At 42.5% G+C, this 23938-nt stretch overlaps 1 protein-coding gene across 1 annotated transcript in view; it reads right to left on the bottom strand.

Moving 5' to 3' along the window:
- The window catches only part of APBB1IP (amyloid beta precursor protein binding family B member 1 interacting protein), a 100407-nt gene extending 77921 nt beyond the window's left edge, over window positions 1-22486 (bottom strand). Inside the window, exon 1 of the mRNA XM_084781968.1 lies at window positions 22013-22486. The gene's annotated coding sequence lies outside the window, so the exon portion shown is untranslated. The remainder of the gene's footprint in view (window positions 1-22012) is intronic.
- Window positions 22487-23938: the final 1452 nt, after the last annotated feature.

Genomic DNA, 23938 nt, shown 5'->3' with positions numbered 1-23938 from the left:
GGGCGCCATACTACCCTGATTACATATTAGGTCACATGAGCCACAGAAATGAGGGATGCACAAACATAGAATAGCTATTTATTTATTTATTTATTTATTTATTTATTTATTTATTGCCATATCAACTCATTTGCCTACATTTGCTGGCTATTGGCCAGCATTTAATGCTATGATATACTTTAAAATTATATCTTTTATTTTTAATATGAAATATAATCACACCGTTCCCCCCTTCCCTTTCCTCCTGTCAAATGCTCCTATATACCCTTCCTTGCTTTCTTTCTATACCATTCTATTTTACTTCTTGATTCACCTATTTATTAGCTAAAGAAGTGTTTGTGGAGTGCAAACTCTACCAGGAAATTGCTTGTGTCTATAACTTGAGTATTTGTTATGTGACAGGATATGGCCGTGTGAAGGTCACCGGGCTGGGTTTTGTCTAGGAGCCTGGATGTTTTGCTGCTAGAAGCTCAAGTCACCTGGAGGGAGTGCAGGAAGAGCTGCTGCAGCTGTTCAGGTTTTTCCAAAGAGGACATCAGGGAGCTGAGAGAAGCCAGCCCAGCTGTGTACAGCGTTCAGCCACCCACAGAATCAGTGATTTGTTAAAGTTGTCCATTAAACATCTAATTTATGTCAAAATTCAATACATAAAAATGTCCGCTTTAGACACCTGAAGATAAACCCTAACAAATGGTAAATATTAAAAACTTAATCATAACATACTGTCTTTTTTCCCTTTGAATTCTTCTTGTTGTGTTTCATAAAAACTGTTCTTACAATATCTTATGATGTAATCATAAATTCATATCTATACTCCAGGTAGCTTATAGATGATATTTATATATGTAATCATATCAGAGAACCACAAAAAATGAATAAAACTTCTAATAACATAAAATATTCACTTTAAAAATGTCATATGGAGAAGCCATCAGAAGGTAAAGAAAGTATTTATTTTTATTTATTATAGTCAATAATCATATCATCACAGAATAGAATACATGCCAGAATTTGCAATTTTGAGATATTTGTCATGGAAAATGTAGATGCCCGTATCCTTGAATAAGCCAGCTATCTAAGAAAGAACTTGTGTGTGAACATCACAGCAACCTTTTATTGCGGAGTGGTTTAATTAACTTGTGTATGAAGTCTAACAGCCAATCAGTCAAGAGATGAGCAAATCTATGAAGCAAAGCGTATGTATCAGTTTGTCTCTACAATGAGTTTCTTTAATTACTCTGTGAAGGATACTTACATACAGTTTCTTAAATGGGTATTTTGATAAGTGGAAAATGAGATAATTTTTATTTAGTTACATTTGTTTTTCTCTACAGTCTACAATGCAGCATTTTCATTTTTCATTTTTCAGCTGCAAGGAAAGCCAGGCTTAAATGGAAATCAGCTATTAAAAAAGCCAAGGTTTCAGAGGTCTCTGGCTTAGTTAGCCCATGAAGCTAACTACATATTTAATTTATGTGTCAACAAAACAAGAACAATGAATTGAGAACCTGGAGTTGGTCTTAATAATCATCCAAATGGTACTGTGGGTTCTGCTCTGTTATCAGAAGCATATCAGGTAAGAACATGACAACTGAATGAGTCATATTTGGGTTCAATGCCAACTACTCCATGATCTCGATCAACTTACTTAATGTTTTTTTTTTTTTAACCACATTAGTTTTCACTTGTAGAATGATAACAGGAAAACTTGGTCCATGAGTTGTGAAAATTGAATGAGCACAGTAATTATTTATTGCATAGTAGTGACTGCATAGAGTCACTGGCAATAGTGGTGCCTGCATAGAGGGATGTGTGTCTGAATTGCATCAAAACCTTCTAGATTCAAATAGTTGGGTGAGCAAGTGCTTGCTCCTAACCCTCCACCGGAATGATGAAATCATACCCTCACACTCAAAGGATGGCAACACCACTTCATCCGCAGAATCCTCATCCTAAGTAGTACAGAGAAGTACCTGTTGGTTCCTGACACTGGTGTCGAGACCCTCAAAACAAGTAACCAGTACCCAGGAAGCTTGGGATCTCATAGCATATGCTGACCTACTCAGCATCCAGTCAATCAATCACAGTTAAAGAAAAGTAGGAGAAGAAACTTCTATACCCCAGGGAAACGTGTTCAGCATCTCAGTGCTCCCTTTCTGGCAGATGGCTTGTTGGCTTCAGCAAATAGCACTCAATGAGCGTCGAGGCTTAGGGTCTGGCCACCACCTCACCCAAAGGGAAGAGCTGTCTGCACATCTGTGTGATCATCTGGAGAGCCCTGCAGCTGGACCCCTTGTCAAGAAGACTAGCTAAAGCCACTGAGGAAACCCAGGCAGCTTCCTATATTATCCTGATCCTTCATTTAAATGATGAAGTAATAACCAAAGATCATCAAATATTTGAGTAAAAAAAAAAAAAGATGAGAAGGAAAACCAGAGTACTGATCGTTGAGTAAACTGAGCTGAAGAAATAGAAGATAGACTGTTAAAAACAATTCTAACTCCTAGCTGCATTTGAGCTATGGGTAACTAGTGATGCTGGGAGTCAGTTTTCTTGAGGGGTGTGGCCTCTGCCCATGGTCCAGTGGTTGGTTCCACATCCCTGCATGTAAGGGCAATGCACACCGAGTTAGAAGAAGAAGGAGGAGGAGGAGGAAGAGGAAGAGGAGGAAAAGGAAAAGGAGGAGGAGGAGGCAAAGTTGGGAGGGGCATGGGACAGAGGAATTAGGAAGGGTGAATATGGTCAAAATACACCATGTGAAATTTTCAAAGGATAAATCTTTAAAATCTAACTCTAAAAAATTCCAGTGTACCTTTAAGAGAGATTGAACATGACATGACAATAGTCATCTGTTATTTTAAAAAGCAATCTGAAAATAAGAAGCAGCATGTCGATATTACTTATGAGCGTCATGAATAAAATAAGGGACTTTGAAGATGCTTGCTACATAGCTATCACGACCTAAGTTCAGATTTCCAGAAAAGCTGCTGTGGGGGCACTGCCTGCACCTCCAATGCTGGGGAGAGAGGAGGCCCAACAGTCTAGCTGGTTCAGATACCCTGTGTCAACACATAAGGCGGGGAGCAGTTAAGGAAGACACCAGACATTGGCTTCTACACCCCCCCCCCCCCACACACAGGTGAGCATGAGCACACACGCATGTATATACCACACACATACATGTGCATACCATACACATGCATACAATGTACAGAAGGCAAAAAGGCAGTTAATCATATTATAATTGGCTGTACATTTCTAGGAGGGGCATGGGGAACTGAGTCAGGGTTATTAGAAACTATCTTCCAGGGACTGGAGTCAGAGACAAACAGCTAGTGGGCACCAAGATGGATGTCGAGAGTAAAATGGAGTTTCCTTAGCCATTACATTAACACAAACCACTGAGGAAGGTAGGAATAGTTGATCAGTACGGAATGTATTAGAATAATCCACTAAATTAGAATATTAAATGGCTCTGGAGCAGTGGTGTAGGAGGGGAAGGCAGGAGGATCAGGAGTTCAAGGCCCATCCTGACTACATATGGAGCTTGGAGGAAGTTTGGGCTACATGAGACCCTGTCTCAAAAACCAAAACCAAATCAAAACAATGTAAAATGACTCAACATATGGTCATCTTAATGTCTAAGTGGACTGGCTGATGGAATAATCAATAGTAATTGCTGATTTAAAAAAAATCCTCTTAGTAAGGTTGAAATGGTTGGTATTTTTTGTAACTCAAGAAAGAGTCTTTACCAAAAGCCAGTGGGAACCACCTTTCCTGTGTGTTAGTGTTAGTGAGCCGATCTGTGTGTGCATTTGTGTACACATAGATTGCATATGTAAGCATGTGTGCTTGCATGTGTGTGTTTGCATGTGTGTTGTGTGTGTTTGTTGATGGACATTGACCCAATTTTGGGAATGCTACACACTAAGCTGCATCCTTTGTCTTTTTTATTTTGAGACAGGGCACCACCAAATTACCCAGGGCGGCCTTGAACTGTTCTGTTAGTTCAGGCTGGCTTTAGATTTATTCTGTAGCTCAGGTAGACATTAAACTGATGACCCCCCCACCCCCCGGCTCCCCACAGCCTCAACCTCCTGAGTAGCTGGATTATAGGCCTGCACCACCAGGTCTGACTCAGTTAAACACCATGTTGATAGCAAAACATCACATGTTCTATGCCAAGAGTCCCAATATTATTACTTTTCTCTGCTTCTAATCTGGTGGTCACAGTACTAATTGAGGAAAAGGTCTTAGATTTATAGGCTATGTATGTCTGTATTGACAAGCCTTTCCTGCTTAATCAGAGACTAAATGTTTTAGATTTTGCAAGCCAGATGGTCTCTGTGGAGACTGCTTGAGCTTTTGATTGAGGGAGTGCGGGGAGCTGCCTTAGACAATATGTAAAGAAGTAAGAATGACAAGTGTCAAACTTGACACAAATGGCTATAGTGACCTGGTCCATGAGCCCTAGGAAAGACTAATGTAGAAACATATGCATGTAAAATGGAAATGACAAAAAGATGAAATATAGATAGAAGCAACCAGGCTGTGAAAACCAGAAATAAACAATAAGAAACTCACTAATTCTAGATAAAGAAACATATAAAAGTATACAATACAAAAGACTTGAAATAACAGGATGAACTATGACTAATGTCTCTTTAAATTTTTAATTAACATTTGAAGTCAGCCTACAAAGCAACTGCTTCCACCATGACATCATCACACATGTGTCATTATACTTTGTTCTCATTCACTCGTCTGCCGATGGACATCTAAGTTTGTCCCGTTTCCTGCCTGTAGAGAATAGTGCAGTTATGAAGTGGACGTGCAAGTATCTCTGAAGCACGGTCACATTCCTTTGAGCTCAGAGTGCTAATGCTGGGTCACGTGGTAGTTTTACTTTTTGTTGTGGGGAGCCTTCATACCTATTTCCATACTGATTGCAGAAGTTTGTGTTCATAGTAGGACTGAATAAGAGTCCTTTCTCCCTATATTCTTGCCAGCCTTTGTGTTTTGTGTGTGTTTGTGCACTTTTTAAAGTATAATATTAGGACAATTTCTATCTAAAAAAATAGCAACAGCAGCAGCAACCACAACACACACACAGACACTCACACGGGTGGGAATACTGAAATTTAATCAGAGTGCAATTCAAAGAAGCTTTTGGAGAAAAAAGATAATAAAAGCTGAACAGTAACAATATACAAAAAAAATAGATAATGGAATACAAGAAAACACAGAATCATATTCAAGGATATGACAGACACAGGTGCTTTATAAATTTACTAGTATCTAAAACATAAGGTGAAAGACAGCTTGCACTCTTAGGAGGAAGCATATTGTAGTCTTTTGTTTCTTCTTTTATCTCTAACTCTTTGTTTCAGTGTAACAATGACGTCACAAGACAGTTAATGACGTATGATACAATGTAGGTTTGATTTGTTAGAGATACTGAGAGAATGGGAAATACCATGGCAGATTGGTTTTTTTTTTTTTTTAATCAGATCTTCATGGTCTATTCCAGATAAAATCTCAGTAAAAGTGTCAGATGACAATCCTCCAAATCCTTGAACCTTGGTTCTGTTTGTCTGCCTTGTTCTCCTTGGGGGCTGAGATGACAAGGGCTTAGTAAAAATATTCATATTTCACAAATATTAACAACGATGTACCTTTAACCACATTCTGAAGTAAATGTGCCAACAAGCACACCCTTTCAAAATATAGTTATTTTAGCTGTGATCTGGAGGATCTTTGGGGGTAAGCCCTCACGGACCTTTCTTTTATGGCACAGTTATTTCTCTTCTCTGGTAGTGTGAGGTTGCAAAATCTTCCTCCTCTAAACTTCCTTCTCTTTTAAGCCCTGCAATTACCCTTCCTACCTACTGGGCATTTCCAGGCGGGCATCCCAGCAGGGGCTCAGACCTATGGTGGCTACCAACCAGCCTGGTCTCCAGCCCACACTGAATTCCCCTGGTTTGCGGTCGACCCCGAGGCTATCTCGCCAGCTGAAGAGAAAGTCAGAAAGAGGATCTGAGACAGAGGGAAGCAGATGAGATGAAGGGAAGAAAAGGTTCTAAGAAGGCACACTGCCAGGCTGACTCCACAGCTGTGTGTATCCACCCAGCAGTTGGAGGCTTAAGCACATCTTTTATTTGAGCGCCCTTCTCCCCAGACACTCTCTTCAGCCCATAAAATAAAACGTGTAGGTCACACTATTTATCTCTATTTGTCTTGACTCATAGGCCTAAGCACTGCTTATAAAGATTTTCACCCATTCTTGAGGTAGCTAATTTGTCTTGTCAATCTAGCCTCCCTCACGCCCATCATCTTGTCCCGCTCCTCCCCGTCAGGTCCTCTTCATGCCTCTTCCTGAGTCCTGCATCAGCACATATTTGTCTCCCTGTCTCTGGACTCTCCCTCTTACGTCAGCTTGTAGCCGGCCACTACAGTGTGTTCTTCCTAAACTCTGTTTAGCGTAGGAAAGCTTTGTGGTAACCCTCTCATCTGTGGGATTTACTCTGAAACTTTTCAATGTGGTTTTTACATTCTTCTGTTGTCTGAACTTTATGTAAGCTCTTCAGTGCCATCTTTTGAACATCCGTCCTTCTCTCTCTATGAGCTTTGCCATTAGTAACCAGCATAATAAAGTCATCCCTCAGTTCTTTTCATGTACTGGATCCAGAGCACAGATGGCTTCAGATGCTCTTTCATCTTCTCGGTGGCCCCCTGGATGCAGATGGAGACAGAAAAATCCATCTACGAAGCGTGTACAATCTAATGGTTGCAGGTAGTGCAACTGCCACCACAATCTAATTTTGGAACACCCTCTTCCCCTTTAAAAGAGACTCTGCGCCCACTCACCCCACTTCACTCCAATCCCCAGCAGCCACCAGCGACTTTTTTTTTTTTTTTAATCAGCTTGTGTGCTCTGGACGTTTTCACAGAATCATACAGGGTTTGCACTTTCGTGTCTGGCTTCTCACACTCAGAGTAATGTATTCTAAGTTCACCCAAACTATAACATGTATTGGAACCACATTTATTTTACATCAACTGGTGTATATTTAGGCTGGTCCCCATTTCCCCACACCCTCCTCAGCATCTGTTATTGTCCTCTGTCTTTTGAGCGCAGCAGCTGCTCTCATGGGGGTGATGTCTTTCCTTGCTTTTGATCTCCATTTCTCTCACGATGTTGAACATATTTCCAACACTTACATTGGCATCTCTATATTTTATTTGATAAAATATCAGTTAACATGCTTTGTCCCGTTTTAAAGTAGATTACCTTTTATTTTATACCATAAGAAATGTATTCTTCTAGTAGCCTGCACAGCTGTCCCTTCTTAAAGATACAACCAGTGTTTTCTTCCATTCTCTACATTGTCTTTCTGCTTTCTTGAGGACATAGTAGCACAAAATATTTTAATTTGGTTCAAGACCAAATGATGTATTTCTCTTTTGTTGTTTGTGGGTTTTGGTATTTTAAGAAATTATTATTTCATTTAAGGTCATGAAAATCTAATCCCATGTTTTTGCTAAGTGTTTTATGGTTTTTCTTTTGTAATTTTAGCTCCTGTGCTTAGTCAAATGACCCATTTTAAGTTGTTTTTTTATATAAAATGTAAATATTTTTAATGGATTCTATTGAAAGCAGAGGTGATTTTTTTTTTTTTAACGCCACAGTCTCTGTGTAGCTCAGGCTGACTCGGGAGTCACTGTGCAATCCAGGCTGAGCCTGCTGCTCTGCCTCTGTCCCCTTCCTCTATGTAATAACTTACTGTCCCTTATAGACATGCAATAAAAATACTTATTGGATGATGTGTGCAAGCATTTGTATTAGTGAACCAGTAGCTGTGATCAATAGAAATGACAGCAATAGGTTATGACAGAACTACAATCCACACGTGCACACGCAAGCACACACAGGAACACACACACACACACACACACACACACACACACACACACACACACACGAATCCCCAAGGTGCACAAAGCTCTGAGTTCAATACCTAGCACTGAAAACAGAAGCAGCAGCAGCAACAACAACAAAACCCTTAAGTTTCCAAACAGCTGAATTGAGAATCAGCAGATACAGAACAGAAAAACAAAACCACTACCACCACCACCACCAACAACAAAACCACAAATACATTATAGAAGTTATGCATTTCACTTGTTTTACAAAACATAATGTGCAACTTTCACACTTTAAATAGAAAATACCAACACGGGTATTTTTTTTGGATAACATGCTCATAGTACTTAAGTAATATGGCCTATATCTTTACTTCAATTGGTTAAGCAGTAGACTGGCTTTCTCTGCATCTCCCTCATTTGCCTATTAGTAATAGCTTAGAAAACATCCTACATTGCTCAGCTCATTGTCTTATCATATCTTTAAGCAGCATGAATCAGAGATAGCCAAAGATGTAATACATCTCTTGTGGCTTCATCGTGTGCTGTCGAATTGTGGAGACTTTGCTTAGTTCTCCAAGGTCAGCATTTGCCAGGGACAGCTGTCCCTTGGGGCCTTTTCTAGGATGACCAGAGTCTGTGCATAGTCACAAAGGCCAGGCCAGTAGGAAGTCTGAACACTGCAGGTCCGAAGGAGGAGGAGGCAAACACCAGATCCTTCAAATGCATGGCATCCTCAGAAAGGCAAACTATGCTGAAGGACCAAGGACTGGAGAGACTAGGGCTTCCGGTCCCCTCACACAGGTCTGATAGGGCAGCCCTGTTCTGGTCCACATAGGCCAACCTCACATACCCCAGCTGGCTAGAAAAGATGCTCAAGAGAAACCCTAGGATGAACTCATCCACAATTCATCCCCAAAACATGGCTCAAAATTCACCCCATCTTCCCACTAAGATTAATGACAGCATTTTCATTAATTATTTACTTCGTAGGTTTGGAAAAAAGATTTAAAGATACATAGCAAGAGAATAGAAAACAGAATATGATTTAAGTGTAGCTGAACTTAGCCACAGAGGTGGTTGTGGCTAAAGTGGAAGAAAATGGATACAACAATTAAGAAACCTCTAATATACACCAGATCAATTATTTTCAGAAAACCACTGAGTCCATTGTTGATAGTGACCAACACTTCAATTCACCAGATTCTCAGAAAGTAAGCAACAGGCTCCCAGCCTGATTTCTTTCCTTTGTGCCTTCCAAATGCACTTGACATTGCACATGGGAAAGGTCATTTAAAATAAACCCCATTCTCTTTTCTCAACAGATACCTTTAGAAATGGCTGCTCTTATCAGCTGCACCTTCTGCCATTCCTGTTCAGCTTCTTAACACTCCTCAGACACCCCAGTCTCATCACAGATTGGGTGACCTCACCAGACTTTGCTCCCAGAGAGCAGGAAATAACTTTGCATCCATTAGGTGACCATCTCTATTATGTGAAGATTTTACCAGACTTGGGAAAAATCTTTGTTAAAAAATTGTGTTTGTAGCGAAATCAACTGGAGTTGCACTAACTGGAGGCCTCCTGTGGTTAGTGAGCATACTGAGCGTTGGAGGGTGCCAGGCAAGGTGTCGGGAGAGGAGAACCATCAACAACCCAACCAGTGGTGGGCCCTGAGTGCTACAATACTGATCTTCCAGACAAGGTCTGCCCAGCGTGTAACAGTGGCATGGCTGCTCTGGGGACAACCAACTGCTTCTTGATTGGCTCTAAGGCCCACTTCCACAAGGGGTAACATGTGCCGGGTACTGCAAACCCAGTCAAAAGCTGATGGCCAGAGGGGGCCAGATGGGGAGACTATAACTGATATTTGCTAAATAGACATGCTGTCAGACTATTTTCTAAATATTCATGCTTATATCTGTAGACTAGCATAAATCTTAGGCTTAATCAGAGAAGCTTCATTTGGTAGTGGGCAATGACCAGAAAGGACTTATAATCCATCAAAGTGCTGAGAATAAGGGGTTCTGGGTGCTCAGCCTTAAAGTGGAACATCCATGTCACCTACTCTTGGGCCCAGGGGACATCATGGAAGAGGGAATGGTGGACACACTATGAGACCTGGAGGATGGGGAAGAGCGCTATATAATGTGTTGTGCTCTGGATATAACACGATCTTTGCATCATGAACACACAGAAGCTCTGACTGCCTGCACAGACATGAAAGCAGGGAGCAGCTCTCTGAGAAGGAGGAGGCTAGCAGGAACAGGGGTGGGTAACAGAGTGATGGGGGGGTTAATTATAATACACAGTAGATAAGTCAGAAACTGCTAAAAATGGAAAACCTATTTAAAAAATTGTCTGTACAGATTCTTTCTTCCCCCACCCCCCCATTTACCTCTCTGTTGTTTAAGATAGGATTGATCTTGCTATTATATAGTTTAGGCTTGTCTCTAAGACTATCCTCCTGCCTCAGCTTCTGAGAGCAGAGATTACACTCATGGACCACTATACCAAGCTGATACGGATTTCCCTTTTGCTGCTACTCCCTAAAATAATATACTGTAACAGCTAGTGCTGTAACATTTACATTTTAGGAAAGATGTTAAGTAACCACAAGATGATTCAGAATACGGGAGAAAACTTGTGCAGCTTCTGCGCCAACGCTGCACCATGTTATATAGGGGACTTGAAGAGGCACGGCTTTTGATGTTCAGTGGGATCCTAAAACCTATTGGGCGTTGAAAGATGACTATCCTAGTTTTCACCGCCATTGTGCAGCGGCACTGCTACACAGGGAGTGTAAAGTAAAAAAAGAGAAGTGCTGTAAACTCCTCCTATCTTTCACCTTGTGCCCTTGGCCTGGAAGGTTGGCAAGAACCCAAACAGTACGGGTTTGTTTCAAATATGAACACATATGGGGGAAGTACTTGATGTATTCCAAGGGGACTTCTAGGGGAATGCATTTTCATTTTGTTTTGTTCCACAGATTTCAAACAAGTCAGGTGCTATTCAAGTACTTGTGAATATTCGTAAGGCTTCTTTCAATGCCCTAGTCCCATCTACACTTAAAGGTATAAATAAACCCCACTGTTCCCTAACGCTGGCCACTCTTCTCCTTATTTCCGCCTGCCTGCACCATTCCGACAGGATGTTGCCAGGGTTTAGGCACCTGAGTGAATTCAGATGAGGTTGTTTGACAACCAGTGTCAGACCAGGGTGGCAGGGTGGGGTTCAGCACTTTATTTCCTCCAACTAGGCTCTACTTCCTAAAGGCACCACAGGTCTCAAGAGAGCACCACAGGCTAGGGGCTAAGCATTCAAAACACGAGCCTGGAGGGACACTTCTGATTCAAATACCACGAACTCTCCTAGAGGAGGCTGTTAGTGTGGTATCCCGTTCAAGTAAAGGCTGTGTTTCTGTTCTGTTAGAATTTATGCATAAGGACACCAACCCGCCCACAAAATCTTCAACCCAAAATTTGTCCTGCCGACAAGATGTACAGGGACAACGATGGAGCAAAGATTAAGAGACTGGCCAACCAATTACTGGCCCTACTTGAGACCCATCCCATGGGAGAGAACCAAACCCTGACACTATTTATGTTACTCTGCTGTGCTTGTAGACAGGGGCCTAGCATAACTGCTCTGAGAGGCTTCACCCAGCAGCTGATGGAAACAGATGCAGAGACTCACAGCCAAACATGAGACAGCGCTTGGGGAGTACTAAGCAAGAGTTGGGGGAACAATGGAGGGAGCCAGAGGGGTGAAGGGCTCCACAAGAAGACCTACAGAGTTAACCATGGGGCCCAGAGGCTGAAAGAAGACCAACCAAAGAGCATGCATGGACTGGTCCTAGGGCCCCTGCACACATGTAAGAGATATGCAGCTTGATCTTCATGTTGATCCCCAACAACTGGAGCAGAGGTCCTCTCTGACTCTGTTGCCTCCCTTTGGATCCCATTCCTTTAACTGGGCTGCCTTGTCTGGCCTTAGCGGGAGAGGATGGGCTAAATTCTGCAGGGACTTAATGTGCCAGGGCAGGTTGGTATCCACTGGAAACCTCTCCTTTCTCTGAGGAAAAGGAGAAGGTAGAATGAGAGGGAGAGGTGTGTGATTGTGTGTGTGTGTGGGGGGGGGGGACTGGGGGAGAGGATGTAAAGTGAATAAATAAATACATTTTAAAAATAAAAAACGAATTTAGAAAGAAATAAAAAATGTAGTCTCTCTCTCTCTCTCTCTCTCTCTCTCTCTCTCTCTCCCTCTCTCTCCTTCTCCCATTAAGTGCACAAAACTATAACTTCATTCCATATATCCACACTTTCTGATAGGACAGAACATTTGTAAATACAGTCTGTAGGACAGAGACTTTATTATCTGAATAGCAGAGGAGCACGCTGTCTACTCTCTAAGGCTTTTAAAGCGATACCCTAGGTGTCTCCAACCCTGTACCCCAAATCTTCTGACTATGCCCTCTCCTGAGAGGGGAGGGCATCATCAGGGTGGAGGGCATCATCAGGGTGGAGGGCATCTTCAGGGTGGAGGGCCAGCGCAAGCGAATCGCTGCTTCTGATAATGTGTTATGCTTACGAACTAGTAGGTTAACCAAAATGAAAACAAAATAAAAGTTGACAACTTGTGTTGCCTAGGGCAACAGATCACATTTGGCCCGATGTGGGTTTTAGGATAACATGTTATTTATTTTTTTCGTCCCTGTCACTTTTAGGCAGAATACGTAAACTATAAGGTGTAGGGGAGAGAGACGGAGAGGAATAAATTTCAGGCTGTCTTTGTTGTTGCAGTCCTAATAAAGCACTTGGGATTTAAAGCCAGGTGTGATGGTGCACACACTTAATCCCAGCCCTCAAAGGCAGAAGCTTGAGTTTAACACCAGCCTGCTCTACAGAATGAGTTCCAGGACAGCCAGGGCTACAGAGAGAAAGCCTGTCTTAAAATACATAAACCAAAGAAAACAGTGAACAACAACATCACTACTTGGGACTTATATAGGAATTCAAGTCAGGTGCTAAGGATAAAAATCATAGCAAGACTCTTCTTCCCTTGCCGTTAGCTGACTTCAGAATTCACCTAACACCCAGCACATCTGCACATATCTCAAGCTGCCTTGTCCAGTTCCACAAACACCAGCCCCACGCAGCCACTTGGAGCCTGAGCTGTGCTAAACCGACATGTGCTGTCCACAAAACCTAATGGATCTGGGAAACAGTTTGCAAAAAGAAATCACTCATTAATATTTTTACTCTCATTTTAAATTTACTATATTTTAAAATAATTAACATCCATTAGATGTTATTTTTTGAAAAAAAATTTTTTTTTTTTTTACCAAATACGTGGTTAGGATTAATGCCAAATTATGTTAATTTTTTAAAATGTGGCTTCTAGGAAATTCAAAGTGCCATGTGTGGTTGGTATTGGATTTTATGTCTTGTTCTGGTCTGGAGTGTTTAAGGATTACCTCAGCCTTTGACTCAAACATGGTTGAGCATAGGGACCACATCACATGAGTACAGTCTGAATATTACTCATGGCTACTCTGTTTCTTTCCCACGGCATTTTTTGCCCCAGTGCTGCCATATGTTCCATGTGTCTGGTGTCTGAGGCAGCCTTCTTCCACTGAGCCACCGGGACATTTGAAGCACACCTAGGCCACCCACCACCCACACTGCCTCTTACATCTTTGTTGTCTTCACTGCATGAGTTTTGCACCTATCACTCACTGCACATCATACATTATCAAGTGTTTATTTGTAAGCCACATTTTCACACTGGTCTGGGATCTTTTGGGCAGGAGGGACCATATCTTATTTTATATCTTGTTGCACTGATAGCTGATTGGCCCTCAATAGATTAAAATAAGTACTTGAAACAGGAGAAAAACAATGTCCCTGCCACATTCCACTGAGAAAAATTTCATCGAACTAAAACACGTTAGGTACTAGCCCCAGCTCCGTAAACAAACTTTGAGAACATGGTCTCTTGGGATTTCCACCCCTCTGTCTACGCATGGCACTTCCTTTATTAACACAGCCCACACGACTTCATTTCTGCTTGTTGCTTGCAATTAGGGAAATATAAGCCACAACATTAGAAACACGCTGAAAGCGTGTCTTGGCTTGCTGACCCCGATCATTTATGCAACTGAGTCAGAGGGAGAGCAATAAAAGAAGGGGCTGGGGAGGGCTGGAGAGATGGCCCAGAGGTTAAGAGCACTGGCTGGTCTTTCAAAGGTCCTGAGTTCAAGTCCCAGCAACCATATGGTGGCTCACAACCATCTATAATGGGATCTGGTGCCCTCTTCTGGCCTGCAGGTGTCCATGCAGGCAGAACACTACATATAACAAATAAAATCTTGAAGAAGAAGAAGAAGAAGAAGAAGAAGAGGAGGAGGAGGAGGAGAAGGAGGAGGAGGAGGAGGAGGAGGATACTGCACTCCAAGCTTAGCTGGTTCCTTGACTTAACTGCCACTTGTGAATGTTAACGGCAGAGATAAGGCACCTGTTAACTAGCACAAATACAGTAGACCTAGATAAACTCGGTCAGAAAAGCAATTGTGAAATGTGATATGAAATAACTAGAAAAATATTTTGTGGGATCTCTTTTGTTCTGACACATCTGCACAATTTGTTCTTTCGAGGTGAACGTATAAGGGTTAAAGATTCTTGCTGTGGAGGACTGTCTATGTCAGTGGCTCTCCTCCTCCCTGATGCTGTGACCTTTTAGTTTCTCTATTTTTGTTGCTACTTTGTAACTGTAGGGTTGCTACTGTTAGAAATCAAAATGTAAATGTGTTTAAAGATAGACGGCTGACAAAGGGGTTGAGACCCACAGGTTGAGGCCCACTGGTCTGCGTCATTGTGGTCAAGGTTTTTGGTGGCATTCTGTCAGTTCTTTCAGCTCACAATTACACACCTTGACATCTGTCATCAGCAAAGAGAAATATTAGTTTTAGCCAGCTCCACTAGCAACTATGTCCTAACTTTCAGCTTGTTCAGCATCTTACCATTGTCCCAGATATCTTCATTAGCTTCAAGGGGACCCTCCATTGGAAATCTAGTTGCATAGTGAGAAAGCATCTTTTTATTCCAAATCTGGCCTTAGATTTTGAAAACAGAAACTCTTTCTCCTCTGAGCAAAAAACGCTTTTGTGTTAGAGAAAAGCCTTATCCTGCCTCCCTGTGGGTGGGGTGGGGTAGGGGGTTGTATTTCTATGCTGTGGTTGTAGAAGCACTGCGCTGTACTGCACAGTGCCCTTATGTGTGAATACAGGGCTCCTCGGTGTTCATTTCTTCCTTTCACACTTGTTAAAGACAATTTGAGCTGTCTTGATTATCCCAGGAGGGGAACAGCGCTGATTAGCTGACTGTGCTCTTAAATTAGCTAGATTAGGATAGCTTAAGTCTTTGGCATCCCCAAAGGTCTTGTCTTATATCCCATCTCTTAGATGGTGTAATCTTTGTTGCAAGCTGAGGCTCTTTATCATCTTTAATTTGTACAATGGGAATAATAACTCTATTTTCAGGCTTTCTTAGCCTTATATAGGCCAAACAGGTCCATGACTGTTACCACTGGAAATTTCGCTCTCATATCCCAAGTTGAACTTTGGTCATCTCTTCTCTAAGTTGCCCCCCCCCCCCAATAGCTGATGGCAATCTCATGTACCAGTCATTTGGACCAAAACTATCTTTGGCTCTTAGTTCTGTTATACCTCATATCTGCTGTCAGGAATGACAGGTAGGATCAGAGGCACTGACCATATCTCCCATCTCTGTATCAGGAAGATGGCATCAAGAGGTGGAAGAGATAAAGCATTGTGAGTATGCGTCCAAAGTTCTGTCCTCAGAAATGGCAGGTCACCCTTTGTCAGGAAAGAAAGGAGCAAAGGGGATTAGGGGAGAGTCTGGGGCAGGTGGGGTCATTGGTCTCCCCTACATGAGTTCAAAGGGACTGGCTATTCATGAAAGTTGTTGGTTTGTTTTGTTTCCGTAAGGCTCTCGATTTGAGCAATACCAAGGGCAGGAGTTTAGCCCAACCCCATCTCTTTTAAATTTTTATTATTATTATTATTTTTTTAAATTTGTGAATTTTTAAATTCTTTTTTTTACCATTTTTTATTAACTTATTCATATTACATCTTGATTGTTAGCCCTTCCCCTGTTTCCTCCCATTCTTCCCTTCCTCCCACTTCCCCCCTTCTCCCCTCCCCTATGTCTGTGATTGAGGGAGACTTCCACCCCCTATGTATGCTCTAAGATTATCGAGTCTCTTCTTGGTAACTTGCTATCCTTCCTCTGAGTGCCACCAGGCCTCCCCATCCAGGGGACATGGTCAGAAAAGGGGCACCAGAGTTCACATGAGAATCAGATCTCACTCTCCACTCAACAGTGGAGAATATCGTGTTCGTCGGCTAGGTCTTGGTAGGGGTTCAAAGTTTACTGCCTATTTCTCCTTGGCTGGTGCCTTAGTTTGAGGAGGACCCCAGGACCCAGATCTGCCTGTCATAAAGTTCTTCTTGTAGGTTTCCAGGACACTGTGGGTCCTATTATTTCCCCATTCTTCCATGCTACTCTCACCTAAAGTCTCAATAGGATGTCCTCTCCTCTGACCCACTTTCTTGGTAAGTAAACCAATCCCATTTTAATTCTAGATGGAGTTTTATGAGGTTTCTTTTATAGTGTGGTTTGTTCTTTCAACCTTGACAGAAGTCTGGAGTAATAGGGGATGTAAAATTTCCAAGGACTTTTAGGTAATTTGAAACATTTTTGGGAAAGGGAGGATGTGAATTCTGGATTATTATCTGATTGTAGTGAAGATGACAGGCCTAATCAGGAAATAAATGCTGCAATTAATATATAGGTACTCTTTCATTGGTAGTAGGAAATGACTCGATAGATTCAAAAAGGGCGTCAATGATAAATAATATATATAGAAAACACTGTGACCTTTTATTGTAATTCCTCATGTTATGGTGACACCCAACCATAAGATTATTTTCATTGCTACTTCCTAGCTGTTATTTTGCTACTGATATATCTATCTATCTATCTATATATATGTATATATATATATATCAGTATGCCATATATATGGCAAATTATACAAAATACCAACGATATTTTGCTACTGTTATATATTATATATTATATGTAAACATGCATATGTACACACACACACACAGATGACAAGAGGCCTTGGATTTGGCAAAAGGAAAACTGAGGAGGTTTGATATTGAGGTTCATTTTTTGGCAAATATTACAAGTGTCTGTTGAGTGAATGAGGTTTGAGGAGGGAGCAAGGGGAGGCTCTTCCAAAGAGCCCTTAGTAGCCTCATATAGGAGATGGGCAGTGAGGGACAAGGTGGAGATCCAGATGTCAAACAAGTTGAAAAGGCCTAGCAAGGTTCTGAGCAACCTCTCAGTGTCTGGTGTGAGAGAGCTCAAAGTGGGTGCTAGATAGTTCTATGTCAGCCTCACACTGCTATAGTCAGTCATGTGAGAAGAGGGCACTTTGATTGAGAAAATGCATTCATAAGATTAGGCTGTAGCCAACCCGGGATACTATTAAGGATACTCTGCTATGCTTCTGACAGGAGCCTATCAGAGCTGCCCTCTGAGAAGCTCCACCCAGCAGTGGTTCAGATGCTGGGTTGTAAAGTGAGTAAATAATTAGTTAAAAAAAAAAAAAAAAAGATTAGGCTGCAGGAAAGCCTGTGGGGCATTTTCTCCCCACAGGCTGATGGGGGAGGGGGAGGCCCAGTGCATTGTGGGTGGGGCCACTCTGGGCTGGCGGTCTGGGTTCTATTATAATAAAGCAGACTGAACAAGCCAGGAGGAACAAGCCAATAGGTTTGCTCTATGGCAGCAGTTTTCAACTTGTCACCCACACACATGCATATGCATATACATATACATGCATATATAAATATATATAGTCATCTTTTGTATGCATGAATATAATAAAAAATTAAGGGAAAAATACCCAATCACAGCTAGTGTCGCTTTTTATTTCTCTCCAGTCTAACAGGATGTAGTTACCTGGACATAAATCTTCCAGCCAGTGTGTGGGAGCATAATTTCTCTGTGATTAAGCACTCATCTCCCTCCTAGCACACAGACGCATCTCTGATGAGTCTGTGATATAAGACCGCATCAGAAAGACTTCCAGTAGAGTTAGAGAAAGGATTAGATTTACTACGTGGTTGCTTTAATCAAGCTGGAAGGCCACCTGGAGGAATTTGGATATAATAAAGGTAAGAATAGAAACAGGATTGGGCCAAAGGAGACTACTTTTCAAAAGACAAAGGAAATAACTTGAGAGCTGAGGACAGACGATCTCTCTCTTGTCTTCCATCTATAACACGGCAAGTTTGTTGTTTGTTTTGTGTGGCTCTCTTCCGTTTATCCTCTTTCCCTCACTCTGGTCTACTTTAGGGAGCTGCTACGTGGTCACACAGAACATGATTTTAGTCACAGGTAGAGAGTTATCACATCTGGCTTTCTCTCCTCTTCTGGGCTACAAGGCCACTGAGGATTGGCCCCGTCTTTCTCCTCATCTTTCTGTTTGATGCAGGGTGCCAGTATCAACCTTCCCCGGGTCAGTACCATCTCTGCATGTTACTCTCTCCGTACAGTTCTTAACATCGCAGTGCTTTCATTTCAGTGACAAAGAGGAGTTACAGCAGTACAAGTCTAGATGTGACGATTAACAAGTCACGTGGTAATTAAGCCATGTTAGTGTTGGGCTAAGCATCCTAACTCTGAAAACCCCCAAAGCCAGATCTTCCAAAATCTGAAACATTTTGGAGCACCAACATGAAGTCCCAAACAGAAAATTCCATACCTGACCACACATGAGAGCCAAAATATATAGGCATAGGACATAGAGCTTGTTTAGCCTTTCCAAGAGGGAAAAATATTCCTTATCCCACTTAGGTGAAAACCATAAGCTTTTTTTATGTACGAAATTATTTACAACATTGCATAAAGGATCATACTACTATGCCTATGAGACAAATGAATTTCATGCTCATAATTGAGTCTCATGATAGCTCCTGTATTTGCAAACATTCTATTCCCCACCCCCACCCCCCCTGCACCCCGCCAAGAATCCAAAATATGAAACTTCTGGCCTCAAGAACTTGGATAAGGGGTTTAAGCTGCTACTTGCTAAAGAAACAATAAATGTTATGTGCTGCTGCATCGTTGGGATCCCAAGGGAACCCAAGTTGGAATAATAGGTTTTATAGTGTGGCTCCTAGTGACTCGGGTTTATAGTCAATGCAGGAAATGTCACCCTGAAATGAAGCTACAGAGTCTGTACTTAGAAGTGTGATGACCTGGGGTGGTATTTTATCTCCCCTCCTGACTCAGAATTGGAACCAATGAGCAAACTGGGCCTTGGGGCTTGAGACATTTTGCTCGTACCCGTAAGTAGTGGAACTGATTTAGCCAGCATGCTTTGAACCTCAACTGTGGTGACACAATTTGGCTGTACAGTAGGGACTTAGTGGTGATGGTGCTGGCTTCTAATCCCTAGCTGTCCCCAGGCCCTGTCCTGCCCTGCCACCATGAAGGGAAACACACAGATCCTGAAACTTGCACAAGTGACAACATGTCTTAGTGCTGCTCTTCTCTCTTCCTTGGAGAAATGTACTATTTTCTCAGATATTTGAAGTTGCCTCTGAAGACTATTTCTCCAAACGATAAGCATATACATATTACTGTTCAGCCAGTGTCCCACCCAAATACCCTTAAATCTTAAAATGTATATTTACTTTATATCTGAATTCATTTGGGACAAGGGAATTGATACAAAACAGATAATTTTTCATACTGAAAGTACCAATCATGCTTATAAAAAAATGTTCAGTCTTGAGGCTCCTGTGACACCTCATGTGACATATCACAGTCCAAACAGACCTACTTCACAAAATTTATTCAACATCTCCAAGGGGGAGAAAATGCACACAAGCATTGAGCTGCAATATAATATTTTTCTCACATATATAATTATCCAAAACATTGCATAAAATTACCTTCCAATTATGTGTATAATGTCCATATTTGTTTATGCTATTTATTTTAGATTATTCTATTTTGAAAATTCCTAAGATCACTTATGAGGTTCAACAATATTGTAAATGCTATAGTTTGGCAGACATTAGAGCACAAACTAAATTTATTCTTAAAAATTGTATGTTTATTAAAAGGCTTACTTATATAAAAATAGATAAAATGAAGTTAAAAAGGACTAGAAATAAATAGAAATAAAAAAACAAAAATGCTCTTAGAGAAATCAAAGTAATGTAAGACAAACATTCATGGCAATGAACTTTACACATTGCTCACTATGTAATATGGAAATATCTAGAACTTTTTATCCATTTGTGACATAAAGTAAAGCTATAGTGGAGACCTGGTATACTTTCTCATAATATAAAACTCCGAAGCAACGGTAGTGGGTGCTACAGAGACTAGTGAGTACTGTGTGAAGTGAACTACACATTTCAAACTTACATTTCTCAAAAAGTAGTAACTCAGGACTTTTGAAGTGCAATAGAATGTTATGTTGGCAACTTACATAGAGACCAGAAATTGCTTTGCTTTTTAGAGGAATTTCTCAGAAACAAAAGCCATCAGAAGTGTTTATGTTTCAGCTCTTACCACAGCCTGTTAGCATACCCTCCTGCTCCCTCTGGTACTGAGTAGAGTCTGAAGTAGCACGTGCTCTACAGCTGAGCTCCACCCTGGCCCCTTCCTAGCACCCTTACGGGCTCCATTCTCAGGTGGTGTAGAGCCTTTACTGCTTGAGTTCCAGTGTGGTTGAAACAATGTAATGAAGTCCCTCTCTGTCCAGCTAGCATCAGATAGATCTATAGCAACAACCAGAGTCTACCAAGTCCCAGAAAAGTCACAAATATTTGAAAGAAGGTAAAATTTTAGTACTAATAGTTTGAAGATGGTATTACATTTGTCCGACCTTGAGCTCGTTGAGCGCACAAGAAACACCACCTGGAGGAACACTCAGAACAGGCCACTCTTTTCCTCTCTATCTCGCTAGTGCTAGTCAGCATTCCTCCCAAAGGTCCTTCCGCTTGTGTTTTAGGGAGGCCCAGGAGGCAAATCTCCTGGTTTAGTCTGAAAGTCAGTGTCCCTTCAGAAGTTTTGGGTTGGAGTCCCAGATTTAAAAACAAAAACAAAACCAGGAACTAGCCGCGAACTGCACTCTCTTGTTTTGCTCTTAGATGGAGGATAAACCCACCATACCGTTATCTGCTTTACTTTCCCCCTTTTCTAGGCGTTTCTATTACAAAAATACTCTTTGAACAGAGATGCTGAGAGGCCGTAGGAAAGCACATTTCACTTTTCAGCAGGGTAAGAAAGGCAAGAAACACATTGCATGAGGGGGAAGAAGAGGTTACACGTGGTAAGGTTTTAGGGGGCGCCTGTACCAGGGGTTCTAGGGGATACAAGAACATCCTTGTTCTTCGTGATTTAAAATATTTTCGGCATCTTCACTCCAAACTAAATTAGGAATCCCGTATTTGGTATCCAAACTCATCTTCACCTCATTTTACAAAGAAAAGAAGACTATTTGAGGCGGAAAGACTATCTTCAAAAAGCAGAATCGCAGTTTCTTAAAGTTTTAAATGAAGGGAACACTTGCAGCAATGTGTCCCCCCACTCTCTAAAGTCTCCTCAGACTAGCACTTTAAAGACGGGGTGCCCTAAAATGCACCCCCCGGGGGGGGGCGTCTTATCTCAGACCAGCTCAGCTCAGGGTGAGGTCCCAGCCTTGAGACAGGTAGCGTTTTTTTTCTAAGCCGGAAAGTAGTTAATTCGGAAGAAACAGAAAGCGGGGAGGAAGGCGCGGGCCCCAGACCTCGCACAGGCCAAGTGTTCAAAAGGGTGCACAGGGGACCCAGAGCATCCAGGCTGTGTAAGGAGCCCGGGTTCTCGTAGCGGGAGTGGGAACCTGTGCCGCGCGGGTCGCCTCCCACAGAACACGAAACGTGGCCACCCAAGTGTCCCTAGCTTCTGCGCGCGCGCGCAGGGCCGGGGGTGCTGTTTACCTCGACAACTGACGGGTGCTGAGCCGAGCTGCGCGGCTGCTGTGAGGAGAAGCGCGGGGCTGCGGAGAGCGTAGAAGAGCTGTACCGGGCTGAGGCGAAGTGCACCGGAACGAGCAGCGATGCGCGGTTGGCGCCTCCGGGCTGGGCCGCCCTCGGGGCGAGGTCATGGGCTCCGGGAGGAAGTGCTGTGAGCCCTGCCCTCCCCGCGCAGACGCTCGGGTTTGCACTGAGGTGCTAGCAGAGCGCTGGTGAAGAGTTGGCCAGAAAGCCCCGCCTAAGTGGCTCCCCAAGTTTGGCAACTTTGGACTGCTTTTCCCAATCCCTGTCCCCCACCTTGAAGAAAACGCTTCCCGCCCTGAGGCTAAGGAAAGCCACTTCTTCCCACACCTGTGTGGGTCTTTGTGCTTTCTGTAAGGACAGAGACTAAGGCCCAGGTGCTAGGTGGAAGGGTTAATGGCCTAAAAGTCTCAGATTAGCTCAGAAACTCCATCCAGAAGAGTTCAAGGGCTGCAGGCAGTTAGGGGCTGGGACGCTCCCCACAGAGGAACGGACATGCAAACGGAATTATCCACCCCCAGAGTTCCCTTTTCTGCCCCACGAAACACTCAAGCCCCGTTAGCGCAGCCTTCACTTCCTCCAAGACTTCATTGGTCTAATAAAAGGACACTCTGCTTCTGACGAGGTCCAGCTCCCGTTTCTTTTAATTCCACATCCCGTGGATTAATCCTGATAGAGTAACTTCCACAAAAGAGAAAGAGGCCAGTTTATTTTGCAACAGCCCTCTAAGTCTTTACTTCAGGCCTTGCTGCACTTCCTCTATCCTGCGATTGCGCAAGATTTCTTGGGCCAGCCAGGCAGGGGACGCTTCAGTGAGGGTCTATACAGAAGTGTCCTAGTAGGATGGCCAGGAGCCTTATCGCTCCTTTTATGTCTCTCTCTCTCTCTCTCTCTCTCTCTCTCTCTCTCTCTCTCTCTCTCTCTCTCTCTCTCTCTCTTTCTCTCTCTCCTCCTTCCTTCCCTCCCTCCCTCCCCTTCCTCTCTGTCTCTTCTCTCTCTCTCTCTCTCTCTCTCTCTCTCTCTCTCTCTCTCTCTCTCTCTCTCTCTCTCTCTCTCCTTTGGGTTGTATTGTAATCACAATGGACAGCTAATAGAAGGGATATAGCCCTTAGGTGCATAGTTTGATTTATGCTAGATGCCATTGTCCAGGCTAGTGACCACTTGGAAAAATAGATGAATGGGAGGAAGAGGAGAGAGAACAGAGGGAGGGAAGGAGGAGGGAGAGAGAAGAATATGAATGAATTTAAATTAATTCCCCCCTTACTGGTTTGTGGCAACAGTTCAGATGAAATGGTTGAAAATGGTGGTAGCTGAACCAATGTGCAGCTCAAGGCCTTAGTCTCAGCACCTGGGAGATTACTAGAGGAGGCTTCTAAGGTCAGCGTCGCCTGGAGTACTTAAGGAGTTTTGTTTTGTTTTTTTGTTTTGCTTTGTTTTCTCAAAGAGAAAAATAAATATTAATATTAAAATAGTGGTAGCTTTGATCAGTATCCTAACAGTAAGATTTGTGATTTGCTGATGGGCTCAGGGAGGTATGGGGGAAAGCCAGGGGGATTAGAAAGAGTGTGACCTGAGTCACAAGCTGCTCTGGTACTAAGCCAGAGGCCAGTCTCCATAGGAAGATCAGCAGGAACCACTCAAGCCAAGTCAGTCAAGTTAAAGATTTGTCTTCAAGTCCTAAGGATAATGAAAAGATGTTAGGAAGACTTGGAGCTGCAGACTGGAGGAATTGTGATTGATAAAGAAAGCACCCTGGTGTTACCATGGGAACCACTAAGATGAAGAAAGGAATGGGCAAGGGAAGAGTCCCAGGAAAGTTGCGAAAGAAATAATAGTTTTGTTTGTTTGGTAGCCTTGGAAATGCTAAGA

Source organism: Acomys minous (genome assembly GCF_964271855.1).
Source record: "Acomys minous genome assembly, chromosome: 5".
Classification (NCBI taxonomy): Eukaryota; Metazoa; Chordata; class Mammalia; order Rodentia; family Muridae; genus Acomys; species Acomys minous.
The sequence above is the reverse complement of the archived record's forward strand: the minus strand, read 5'-3'. Positions and strand labels throughout refer to the sequence as shown.